General features: G+C 36.2%; 1 non-coding gene across 1 annotated transcript; it reads right to left on the bottom strand.

The window, feature by feature from the left end:
- Positions 1 to 9888: 9888 nt before the first annotated feature.
- LOC132275564 (small nucleolar RNA R71) lies at positions 9889 to 9995 on the bottom strand. Its single transcript, XR_009470678.1, has one exon. It is a non-coding gene; the product is annotated as a small nucleolar RNA R71 (small nucleolar RNA).
- Positions 9996 to 14087: the final 4092 nt, after the last annotated feature.

Below are 14087 nucleotides of genomic sequence, written 5' to 3'. Positions count from 1 at the left end.
CAAAGGTCATACATCCAATATTTGTCCTACTCCTAGGAAAGAACAAAAGGATAGGAATAAAGGAAAAACAATGAAAGTTTCTATGTCTGTAAATTCTACTTTGAGCGATTGTGATCCTCCTCAGGATGATACTAATGATTTTTCTTATGTCGCTTTTCTTGATAGGGGTCCTCATGTCGTTCATTTATCTGGTTCTGACAGTTCAGATAACGAAGATAATGAAGTCCATGATGAACAGATAGAAGAGGCTGAAAAGGATGATGAAAGACTAAAGAAGATGGTCAAGGAAACCATTGAGAACAAATAGGCAATCAATAAGCTAGCAAAAGAATTTATCCAAGCAAAATGAGAGAATGAAGATCTCAAGAAACAGATTGCTCAAAGCAAAAGGAAGCTATTGAAAGCAAGTCTGTCATCACTGAGCTTGAGAAATAGATCATCATTCTTGAGGATAAGGTAAGGGTTGCTAACTCATTAAAAGAATGTCTTGCTTTGAAAAATGATTATCTTGAAATTGAATTGAAATCTGAAAAAGATAAACTGAAAGGGTTCAACATGAGTCAAAACAGTTTAAATAAGATCATCAACATGGGTAAGGATATGAATGATAAAATAGGGTTAGGATTTATTAAAGGTTCTTCTAGTAACCAAGGTAAAACAACTTTTGTTAAACCTGCTTTTATGCCTAAACCATGTTTGCCTGGTGCATCACATTCTGCTATGTCTTATGTGCCTAAATTGTTGCATTGCACTTTTTGTGGAAAAAATGGACATAAGTATAACTCATGCCTTCACAGGAAAAAGAAAGTTTTTTTCTAAAATTGATTCTCAAACTTCTTATACTAAGAACAAGGTGCATTCTAAAGGGAAAAATTGACACCTAAGGTTCTTAGAACTGCAATTTTGCCTAAGAAAGAGGTAAAAAGAGAAAAAGAATTTCAGTAAGTGAGAGTGAGAACTGTGTGGATCAAAAAGACTGATTTAATCAATTATGTGCCTGTTGAGTCCATGGAACAAGTTTCCAAAAGGACTTCATCCTCAAACTAAGTTTTACAAAATTCAGTGATCATGGCTTGTTTATAAAAAAAATTTGTAGCCATTGGATCACTTGTTAGGGTTTAGTTAAGTTTTGATTTACTAATCATAATCTTCTTGATATGCATGTGAAAATTCTTTTGAAGAATTTATGATCTATCTTTGAATGCAAATAGAGACACATGATAATTTGAATAAAAATAGATTCTTGGTCTGTAATCTATATAGCGAAAGATGATTTGCATTGTTTAGAGGATTTTTAGTTTTGAATCTCTTAAGTTCATAAACTTTTGTGCATTAGTCCATCTTTGACAAATTTGGTTGAAAATCTTTTGATCTATTGACTAGGGTTTATTGTTCACAAAAGTTATAAAGGTTATTGTTTAAAAAAAATATAGGAGCTAAAAACAAAATAAAAAGATTGAAAAAAATTCAGCTTGAAAAGAAAAAGGAAAAAAAATGCTAAATTGCTAAGGAAAAGGCTACCTATTGAGATTTGATTGAAAGCTCCCATTAAACTGTGAATTGAAGCGACAGGTGGAGATAAGTTGAGTTGGGGAATTGCTGACTACTCTTTAGAGTGAAAGCCGCTTTGCTTAAAAAAATTACTCAAAATAATTTTATCTCGATACTTTTTAATCAATAAGGTTTAGACAATGATTTGTTGAAATTCAACTGAAGATGGATGAGATTGGATTTAACACACACATGAACTTGCTAGATTAATTTCTAAATCTGTCAGTAAATTTTGCGAGTTTGATTTTATGTTATGATTACTTTCTGAGAGTTGAAATTATCTGAAAAGTCTATGAAGTTGAATTTGTTCTCTGAGATACTTTTAAAATTCTCTAAAATGATTTTGAATCGTGTGTTGACCGGATGCTTTTAATGATTGGTGATTTTGTTTTTAGTTTTATTAAAATATATATATATATAATGATGAAAAATTTGAAAATCCATAAAGACTTTTTTTTTTTTTTTGCTATTTGTTTTTATCACCGATGTGTTAAAAGTTTCTGGAAAGTAATTGGAAAAGTTTTTTTTATCAAAAATACACTAAAGGTTCAAGAGAGTCACTAAGGCAAGCCTAAAATGACTGTCCATCTTGAACCGGTTCAAGATTGTGGAACCGGTTTAAGTTGTTTGCACAAATATGCACTGTCCATCTTGAACCGGTTCAAAATGGCTAAACCGGTTCAAGAGCACGAGATTGGAGTTTAAATCATATTTTGGGTCTCATTTATTGCACCATAACTCAATCTATCTTGCACTCTCTCATTCTCATAGTTATATATCATAACATACCATCATATATATCTTCATATTTGTCATCAATCCATACCATAACATTAATCATTAAGTGATAATTAAAGATTGACACCAAGGATTGAAGAACTTATATCAAGAAGTGAAATTCACAAATGGGTTTGAATGAGTTTTATGGAGTTTGGGATTAGAACTTAGAGGATTGGTTCATCTTTTGAGTTGATAGAAGAGATTGAAGTTTGATTGTACTTGGGGAATACCACTTTGCATTTTTTTGATTAATTTTGGGTTGAATTAAAGATCAAAACAACGTTTTTTATAAACACTTTTGGGGTTGCACACCAAGTGTTTGATAAAATTACTGAACGAGTTTTAAAGCTTCAAAGCAAACAATTTTGTAAACAACAAGCCTCCTAAATTGTCTAGAGAAGCTAAAGGAAAAGGAATTGAGACATCTAGACCACCAAAGAGGTCTAGAACCGGCATCACCATTCAAGAACTTTAAGGTGGTTCTCAAGCTCTAAGCATGGCTCCTATTAAATATCCTTCAGTTTCTAGCACTGGAAGGATTGAATTTATAACATCACATTTTTACAATGAAGAGGCTTGGACAGTGTATAACTCTGTTTACAAGGACGGGCCAATTAAAACAGAGAGAAATGTTAATCTCCAGAAGCTTCAAGACATTGCGGGACAAGCTCTTGTGAACTACATCAAAGCTCATCATTGGCTTTACTTTACTAGACTTGGCAAAGGCATGTATTGTCCAGATATGATTAGCTATTTCTATGCTAATATCCGTGAAGTTCATGACTCCCACTTGGTTATATCTTTGTTTGGGATTGATTATACAGTTGATGAGCAGGATATCGCTTCTATTCTTGGCCTTTGACAGTTACAGTTCTTGACTTTTCCCAGATTGTACCAAAGATCTGTGTGCCAAATTCTTCTATGCATCAAGATGTTATTCCAGGCCGACTTCTGACAGATGAAGCTGCATTTTTCAACTTGTTTGCTATGGCAAATATGGGCTACTTCGGGAAAAATGATGAATTAACTCTAGAGCGGGCACAAGTGCTGTATTTTCTTGCCAACAATCAAAATATTTTGATTGATCACTCTATTCTGTAGATTATCGTTGCTCATTACAAGAAAAATTCGCGCAAGTACTCTTCTCCATTTCCAATGATAATAATGGAAATTCTGAAAAAGAAGAATGTGTTGATTCCTCCAAGGGCTAATCATAAGCCTATCATGATTGAGTTAGACCCTCGTGCTTTGAACAAATCAAAAACTGCTTGGGAGAATGCTAGAAAGGCGAGGAGATCTGTTGATGAGGGGCTGTCACAAATTTCAGAAATTTCTCAACTATTTGCTTCGAAAGGAACTTTCATGAAATTCGACGCCAATCTCATTTATTCCCATCTACTTCAGCATCAAAACTCACTATTTAAGAAGATGATGGTTGAGATCCGAGATCTCAAACTCCAGGTAGCTCAGCTGAAAGGACAACCACCTGCGGTTCCGGAGGAAGATGTCTACAAGCCTGTACCTCCAGATCCGTCATTGCAGGCTGAAAATGAGGGAAATGATGAAGATGGGGCTGAGTATACTGATGAAGATGAGGAGGACGCGGAGGATGAGGATGCAGAAGAGAGTGGTGAGGACTAGAGATAATGTTTCTTATCTCTGAGTTGTTGAGTGTGATACCCCTCGGATCCGAGACATGGGTTGATCAGGCCCAGGCCCAAACCCGAGGGAATATCAAAACAATTAAAGTATTTTAAAACGAACACAGATGACAAAAAGAAACAATAAAGATAGAATAAAGCTGAAAGAAATAATAATAATAAAACCCTCCATGTATAATTGAAAATTGAAACTCCAATCCTCCAAAACTTCAAGGTTACAACTTGGGAATCCAGGACCCTTAACCAAAAGTTCAACCGAAACTGAAAACTGAAAATAGATAATGCTAGAAACATCGAGAGAAGTCCTACGTAATCAGATTAAGGTGAGATTGTCCTCGACAAGCACGATCAAGCTCTAAGGCTGGAACCGTCCTGTACCTGAAAAGAATAATGAAGGAGTGGGTTAAACCGACGAGCAAGTTCTAATCTAACTGAAATCCATACAGTGACCCGATACGCAGATACACCGTAGACACCTCACAATATCTATCTAGTCCATACGTATAAATATATCCACACTAAGAGACATTCACTAGTCTATAATAGGGGTCTCAACCTGAATAGAAGGCAACATGCGAATACGCACCCAAAGGTGGGCATGAGTACCTAGACCTAACAGGGTACACCTCAACCTATTATAACCAGCTACGCATCCACTGCATATACGCACCCTAACCAACGAGTCTGAGACTCAAGCTCAGCTCGTGGTACCATAAACATATATATAAAGTCCGTTCAAATCCAGGGTATGTAGTTCAAATATTTAATAAACTGACATACAACAAACCAACTGGTTAGACACTGAACTTATTCAGTTGATGTGACTGAACCACCGTCCATTAATCCAGGAAGCCACTCAACTTTGTTGCAGTTGATATGTCTTAACCAAAATTAGGATTCAACATTTATAAATCCATTCCTTAAATCCGTTAGGTTAAGTTTAGGTGTTTGGAGCTAAACCGTCACCAGTATGTCACCGTCCCATACCGGTGCATACAACCCTCCATATCCTTGTAAACTACATAATATATATAACAGTTTAGTAATTTACAATCCAAAATTTATATCCAAATAATTGCAGAAGGAATATTAACAATCTAGCAATTAAAATTCAGTAATAATCCATGTAATTGCATCGAAGAATTAAATATTCCAACAATTAACATCCAACACATGAATAGTTCAAATTTAATAAAACAATGACCCTATCATGTATTTAAAATTAGTTCTATAATAATATTATAGTCCAATAAATCGCTAAATTAATCTAAGCGATTTAGTTCCCTCCATCCGGTAACCGAGTACTAAGTCATATACTTATATTTTGTTGTATCATTTAACACAGAGCCCCAACTATGCCACAAGTCCAATGTACTACTTTAAAAGACTTCATCGTGCATCTAAAATAAATTTAAAAACATTTTATAGCACCCTAAATCATCAGATTAAAATTAATCGACAAATCTCTTTTCAGCCGTTAACGGTACGCAAAGTTGTCAAATAGCGTACTGTTAATTCTATTTAAAACTAAGGGGTAAATTTATGCACTTCAAGACCTTAGTTACATGTTAAAATTATTATTTGAACACCCAATTAATTTTTTTAAAACTGATTAATAACCCAGAATGCCCAAACAGTGACTGAAAGTCACTTTTACGCACAAAACAAAGAAAGAGCCTGCTCTAGAAAAGTAGAGCAGGCTCAAGGTGACATAGAGCCGGCTCTACCACACCTTGGAGCCGGCTCTAACAGGTGGGAGCCGGCTCTTGGCATTCCAGAGCCGGCTCTCTCTCCCCCTGTGAGCTTCTTCTCCGTTTCAGCTTTGTTCTAACCTCTGTTCCAACTCTGGCCAACTGCAACCCTTCGATTTGGTTTCTTAAACTGATCTTAAGTATCTTATTAACACCCAAGAACATCCCAAAGGTTTGATAACAACCATTAGACCCAATCACAGAGATTAAATTTTGCTACCGAACTAACATGCGATAGGAATAAATCTGAAACTATTTGACAAAATTGAAACAGAACAAATTGCAACACATATTTAAAACAGAATAATAACAACCCTATGAGTTTTATATAACTCCAGTATTGTTCCTATATTTTGTTTGTAGTAGTTGCAATCAAATACAGAGACTAAAGTTACAACAGAAACAACATGCTTGCAGGACAGAAAACTGGAACGAAACTTGTATGCACTGCAACAGATTTATTTTCAACACCACAGATCATCAATATAGCATAAATTAAACAGGTAAATTCCAGTTACTGATTGATTAAACCCTAAAGATTATCTAGGTGCACAGAACACGAGCCAAAGAGAAGGAGAAAGAGAAGAACTTGCCAGTAGTTTTAGACTCAAAACTTGTCGCCGTCGTCCTAACTTCCGGCAACCACAGACTACCTTCTAGCCTTCTCTGGTTCTGGTTTAATCCACCAAAATCCTCCCTTAATACTCACTGTTCTTTTCCTTGACAATTCTTACAGTGCCTCCGTTCACAACCCTCTGTGCTAAGAACTTACTTCACGTTTATGTAATCTGAATTATAATTGTAAACCCTAGGCTAAAGCATAATGGTTGTATTTATAGGTTTAACTCTAAAACCCTAATCCTTGTAATTTTAGAGACAGAGCCCTAATCTTAATCCTAGTCGGCCCATAAACAAAACCTATGATTAAATTCTATGTTGATGCCCAAAAGAAAACTGTGAGTCAATTAATGTATTTAAAAATTCACGTAACTTAATTTTAACAATTATAGTAAGTTAATTACCTAAGTTTAAAACAGTGAATTACAAATAATATAATTAATAATTTACGAAAATAGACACAACAATTAAGAATTTAAATAAACCAAATAATGCACATAAAACCAATTTAATTCAAATTTCAAATAACCAATTAAACAAATGAAAAACAATAAAATAAATCAAAATGAGATAAAGACAATAAAATAAAATAAAAATGCAATACAATAAATATTAAAAAAAAAATGCCGAGACTATCCTTTTAAAATTAGGGGTATGATAAGTGCTTAAATGTTGCACATTTCAGCACCTAAGCTAAGGTATTTCAGTCTTTGCATCTATCTTAATTTTATGTTTTAGCCCTAATTTATGTTTATGTGTATTTCAGGGCAATAAAGTTAAAATGAGCTAAGAACGGTCCAATTAAGCCTTTTTGGAGTTAAGCAAAGATTTCAGACAATGGCACAAAGCGATCAATTTCGGGCCTTTGATGATGTTCCCAAAGATGGAGAAGCAAACCAAATAGCCCAGGGCAAAAATGGAGCTGAATAAGGCTTAAAGGAATTTGTCAACTCTGGGGGGATCGATCCCCAGGGTGGGGGATCGATCCCCCAGGACTTAGCAACATTACAGTTTTTATTTAATTTTTGGGCTCATTTTCGGAACTGTTGGGCTTTAATGAGATTGTTACTTAAGGCCCAGTGAGCCATTAGATTAGGGTTAGTTTTAGTTTTTATTTAGGTAAAGATTATTAGAGAAATTAAATTAAGTTTTATTTTATTATTTTTTTCTGTATCGTAGTATCGTATTTTCTCTCTGGAAAAACACGCGAAAAAAGAGAAAAAGCAAGAACAGGCTAGGGTTTGGAAGAAAAGTTCAGAGAAGATGAAGCAGATGATGGGGATTGTCCTGTCTTCGACTCCATCAACCATAAGTGGCTGATTCTTCTACTTAGGGTTGGATAAACCCTAAGCATGTAACCTATTCTCTCTCTCTTTTCATACTTTTTGGGGATTAATTTATGTAATTAGTGTATAGTCTTGAATATTATGAATTAAATTCTTCCAATTGATTATCTGTATTAATCTCATATTGTCTTATGTGTGGTTGATTGATAAACAAATTTTACACATGAATTCTTTGTTAATTGATTCTTGTGATGGCTATGCATGGTATTGCTTAATTGTAATTGTGTTTCAAATTAATGAAAAATGCTTCCATTTGATGGATGGTACTACATGTTTAGGTTAATTTGTTGTCTAATTAGTTTTAAATTCATGTTTAATTAGTTTAATTTAAGTTTAATTAATTTAATTGCAATTCAATTATTAGGTAAGTAAACCATCCATACTTATGTTTGAATTCCATACTTTTTGTCACAATTGCATTATCTTCTAGATTAATGTGTGTTAAATTTGAAACTTGGATTGATAAATCATGCTTTGAATGGGTGAATTGCACTACACTTAGTTTAATTGTCATTAGGTAGTTGATTCATGCTTGAAATTGATGGTTTACACTTTTCATTGCACTTGTTAGCCACATATAGATTACATAGTATTATTTCCCCAATTAGTTGAAAGTGAGTGAGTTAGGGAATGTGCTTAGTGGTGAATCCTACACCCTAAGTCTCTTTCCAATCTCTTAAACTCTATTTCTTTATTGCAATCATTTAGTTTAAAATTAGTTTTAATCACAAACAAAACCCTTTTGGCAATCACATAAGCACTAAAGTAGAATTCAATTCTGGAAAACCTATAATTGTTTAGATCTCTTGGGACGATCCCTGCTCACTTCATACTCCATAGTATAAGTGTTTAGTGGTTTTATATATTTTAAAATATGGTGCCCACTTGACATTATTTCTAAACCTAAAGTGTTGTGCATTATTTTGTGCACACGCTCGGTCGCACCATAGTTTTGGCGCCGTTGCCGGGGATCTAACGGTTTTGAAGAATTGAATTAAACATTAGTTCTTTGTTGATTGTCTACTTTTAAGTCATTTTAATTTTTAATTTTTTTTTTTATTTGATTTGTCAATTAGGTACTTGAAGCAAAGTGGAGCAAACGCTGGACTTAGAAGCAATTAAAAAAATTTGAAGTTGCTTAAGGACCATCTGTAAGTTCTCTTTAATTTTAGTACTTTAATTGTATACCAATTTGCATGCTGTGGACAGCCCAATTGGAGGCTTAAATTGAATTATTTTATTTTTAAGTCCAAGCATACCTTCTTGTAGAAGGCATCGGCCCGTGTGGAGGCATTTATTTGTTTTAAGTGCATTGATATTATTGAGGAGTTTGGGAACATCGTATGTGGAGGTTGAAATTTTGAAATGTTGGTGTGTTGACTTGTTCTAGTGCATGCATGGTCGTAGATCACTTAATCGTCCTCTTGCTCCTGTAAATCAAAATCTCGAAATTTTTCTTCGGCGTTTAAGAAGTAGTACTAGGGATAGTCATCTTAATCTTTCAAATTTTGATCTTCCATCACCTTTAATGGAAGATCCAATTGAAGATCCCATTGTAGATCTTGGTCATGTGGATCATAATGGTGTGCACCACCCACTACAAGTTCATATTGTGGATCCTCAAGGTGTGCATCCACCCTTGGGAATGCCACAACCAGTTAATCATGCGGTGCAACAACCTAATCTAGGGATGACAAGGCCAAATGTTGTTCCCCCAATTCGTGAGCAACAACAACAATATGTTCAAATGGCATACCCTCAACAAGGTCAAATGGCATATCATCAACAAGGTCAAATGCCATATCCTCCTCTCAATCCCCTCCAATGGTCCTTAGGGATCGTTACACTCCAAATCAATATAATGCACCCACTTGCATTTAATTGCCAAATTTCCGTGCTCATCATTATGAGATTAAGGCTTCCACCATTAACATGTGCCCCCTTTTCTATGGGTTGAGCAATGAAGAGCCTTATAAACATTTAGATGAGTTTTTGGAAGTCTGCTCCACCGTGAAAATCACGGATGTTCCGGAAGAAGTCCTAAAAATGAAGCTTTTCCCTTTCACTCTTCGGGATAAAGCTAAATATTGGTTCAATAACTTGCGGCCGAATATAATTACCTCTTGGGCACAATTGCAACAAGAGTTCTTAAAGAAGTATTACCCCGCAAGTCGAACTGATGCCATGAGAACTTCCATTCGTGAATTTAAACAACAAGAAGGAGAACCCTTTCATGAAGCATGGGAACGTTTGAATGACTTGCTACGGAAGTGTCCACATCATGACATTTCTAAGTGGCAATTAGTTCAATGTTTCTTTTCAAGTTTATCCGATGCCAATAAGGGCATTGTTGATGCTTCTTGTGGCGGAAGCTACATTGAAAGAAATGAAGATGAAATTTGGCAACTTTTCGAAAAAATGAGTGAAAACTCAATGCATGGATCTTCATCTTCTAGGGGTAGTCACCTAGAACATATGGGAGGAAAGAAAGCTATAAATCAAATAGACTCTTCCATGGAAATTGCCGCTGAGGTCAAAAATCTTACTCAAAGGTTTGATACATTCCTTTTGAATCAAGGTCTGGCAACTCAATCATATCCTCACCATTCCAATGAAATGTGCATGACTTGTTCTAGTTACATTCACCATACTTCAAATTGCCCTCTTGGACAAATTATACCAAGTGAGTCTCAAAAACAAGCAAATATTGCTTTCATTCATCAAGGGAACAACCCTTATTCCAATACTTACAATCCGGGGTGGAAAAATCATCCAAACTTTGCATGGAGAAATCAAGGAGACGGTGCAAACCCTCCTCAAACTCAAGGTTACCAAGCAAAGTATGTTCCCCCACATCTCCAAAATCAAAATTAGAATTCTCAAGGTTACCGTCCTTCATTTTATCCTCAAAATGTGAATCAATATTCTCATCCACAAGCATCAAATACTCAGTCCTACTCTCATCCTCAAGCATCAAATTCTCAATCTTACTCTAATCCAAATCAAGCGCCTTTTAAGAGTTCCGCTTTTGAGGACAAAGTCTTGCAAGCTTTAGGTAATCTTCAAAAAGATAATCAACTATTTCATTCTCACTCTCAATCAATTGCAAAGCTTGAAGCTCAAATTGGGCAATTAGCTAATTCTTTAAATGTGAGAGAGAAAGGTAAGTTGCCTAGTCAAACTGAGACCAATCCTAAAGGGCAATTTATGGCGCAAGCAAGTCCTTCATCAGAATTTTCTGGAAATGAGCAAGTTCAAGCAATTACTACCTTGAGGAGTGGTAGGAAAGTGGATAATAAAGTAGAGGTACCTAAGGAGGATAATGAATTGGCACAACCAAGTGGTTGCATCCATCCCATTCCAAATTCTATTCCAATTTCCTTGGATGCTAGTGGTTCCAAAAAGGACATTCCATTATCTTCATCATCATCTCCCCAATTAGAGAAGCCTTATGAGCCAAAAGCTCCATTTCCTCAAGCTTTGAGAGAGACTTCATCATTTGGGAGACAAGAAGGAAAAATTCATGATATGATGGAAGTGTTTAAACAAGTGAAAATCAATCTTCCTCTTCTAGATGCAATTAGGCAAATTCCACCATATGCAAAGTTCTTGAAGGACTTGTGCACACAAAAGAGGAAGAGCAAGGGAAGGGACCTTAAGAAAGTGCTTTTAACAGAACAAGTGAGTTCCATCATTCTTTCTAACACTCCTCCTAAGTTCAAGGATCCGGGTGCTCTGACTATTTCTTGTGTTATTGGAAACCAAGAGGTTCGTAGAGCTCTCCTTGATTTAGGTGCAAGTATCAATCTCATTCCATACTCTATTTACTTGCAATTAAGATTAGGGGACTTGAAGCCAACATCGGTAGTCATCCAACTAGCCGATAGATCAATTAAAAAACCAAGGGGAATTGTTGAGGACATTCTAATTAAGGTTGATAAATTTTATTTCCCAGTTGATTTTGTGATACTAGATACTGAGCCAATCCCTAATCTTACCAATCACATTCCAGTTATCCTAGGAAGACCATTTCTTGCCACCATTAATTGCAGATCTGGCATTATGGATATCTCATTTGGCAACATGATGGTTAAGCTTAATGTATTCAATGCGAGTCAACATCCCACAGATGAAGACGAGTGTTTCCTAGTGGATGTCTTGGATGAAACCATAGAGGAGACTCTTCCCTCTATTCTCTCTAAGGACCCTCTTGAGGCGTGCCTTTGTGAAATGTTTGAAAGTTGTGGTTTTGACACAGAAGGATCCATAAGTGAGGTGAATGCTTTAATGGACTCTGTGGCCACTTTGGATTACCCACCTTGGAAAAGCAAGAAAGAACCTCTTCCTTCACTCTCTAGTACTCCACCAGTTCCATCTCTCATCTCTCCTCCTATTCTTGAGCTTAAGCCTCTTCCATCAAATCTGAAATACGCCTTCTTGGGCCCAAAAGAGACTCTTCCGGTCATCATTGCTTCCAATCTTGAAAATGACCAAGAGAATGATCTTTTGGAAATGCTTAAAGCTAACAAAGAAGCCATTGGATGGAGTGTGGCTGACCTAAAAGGCATTGACCCTTCTATTTGTATGCATCGCATACACATGGAAGAGGATGAAAGGCCATTTAGGGATGCTCAAAGGAGATTGAACCCAAATATGAAAGAAGTTGTCATAAAGAAGGTTGTGAAACTTCTAGATGCAGGAATCATTTATCCTATCTCTGATTCCAAATGGGTTAGTCTAACTCAAGTGGTTCCTAAAAAGTCGGGAATTACAGTTGTTGAAAATGCTAAGGGTGATCTTATTTCGAAAGGCACCGCCACTTCATGGCGTGTTTGCATAGATTACCGAAAGCTGAATTCTGCCACTAGGAAGGACCATTTTCCATTGCCTTTCATTAACCAAATCTTGGAAAGATTGGCTGGGCAACAATACTATTGCTTCCTAGATGGTTACTCGGGGTACAATCAAGTGGCCCTAGATCCATTGGATCAAGAAAAGACCACATTCACATGTCCTTTCGGTACATTTGCTTATCGACGGATGCTTTTCGGATTGTGCAATGCTCCTGCCACTTTTCAAAGGTGTATGATGTCAATTTTTTCGGACATGGTGGAGAAGTATTTAGAAGTCTTCATGGATGACTTCTCGGTTTTTAGGTCCTCATTTGATTCGTGTCTTCAAAATCTTAAAAAAGTGCTTCAAAGATGTCGTGAGACTAATCTTGTGTTAAGTTGGGAAAAGAGTTATTTCATGGTTCAAGAAGGAATCGTGCTTGGACATGTCATCTCTAAAAGAGGAATAGAAGTAGATAGAGCGAAAGTTGAGCTAATTTCTGAATTGTCTCCACCTACTACGGTGAGAAAAATCCGCTCCTTTCTAGGATATGCCGGTTTTTATCGACAGTTCATCAAAGACTTTAGCAAAATTGCTAGACCCTTGTGCAACCTTCTTGCCAAGGAGACTCCATTTGTCTTTGATGAAGCATGCCTAAATGCTTTTCATCAACTTCGTACTCTTCTATCATCCGCTCCCATCATGCAACCTCCAAATTGGTCATTACCATTTGAGATTATGTGTGATGCTTCCGACTTCGCAATGGGTGTTGTTTTGGGGCAAAGGGTAGGTAAACTACCATATGCTATATACTATGTGAGTAAGACTTTCTCAGGTGCCCAATTGAACTATTCTACCACCGAGAAAGAGTTACTTGCCGTAGTATATGCCCTTGATAAATTCCGGTCATGTCTCTTAGGATCCAAGGTAATTGTGTTTTCCGATCATGCCGCTCTTAGGCATCTTTTAATGAAAAAGGAAACCAAACCTCGCTTGATAAGATGGATTCTACTTCTTCAAGAATTTGACTTTGAAAACAAGGATAAAAATGGCTCCGACAATGTCGTTGCCGATCATCTGTCTAGATTAATAGTTGAATCTTCTCCAAATCGTGAAATTCATGAATCATTTCCGGATAAACAACTCTTTCAAATCTCAAATGGGACGTTGCCTTGGTTCGCCGACATTGTTAACTATCTTGCAACCAACAAACTTCCCATTAATTGGTCAAAACAAGAAAAGGACCGATTCTTTGCTAACATCCAGAAATACTATTGGGAAGATCCCATTCTGTTTCGTTATTGCCCGGATCAAATCATCAGGAGATGTGTGCCGGAAAGTGAAGTTCCGAGGGTCCTTGCGTTTTGTCACACACTTGCTTGTGGTGGGCATTTTAGTGGAAAAAAAACCACTTTGAAGGTTCTTCAAAGTGGGCTCTTCTGGCCCACTATCCACCGAGATGCCTATAACTTTTGTAAAGTGTGTGTTCGGTGTCAAAAGTTGGGATCAATGTCAAAGAGAGACATGATGCCCTTAACTTCAATCTT

Source organism: Cornus florida, unplaced genomic scaffold (genome assembly GCF_030987335.1).
Source record: "Cornus florida cultivar Cherokee Brave unplaced genomic scaffold, ASM3098733v1 CherokeeBrave_3.0.0_Hap2_Chr09, whole genome shotgun sequence".
NCBI classification, from domain to species: domain Eukaryota; kingdom Viridiplantae; phylum Streptophyta; class Magnoliopsida; order Cornales; family Cornaceae; genus Cornus; species Cornus florida.
Note: the sequence above shows the minus strand (reverse complement) of the source record. Positions and strands in the feature narration are given on the sequence as shown.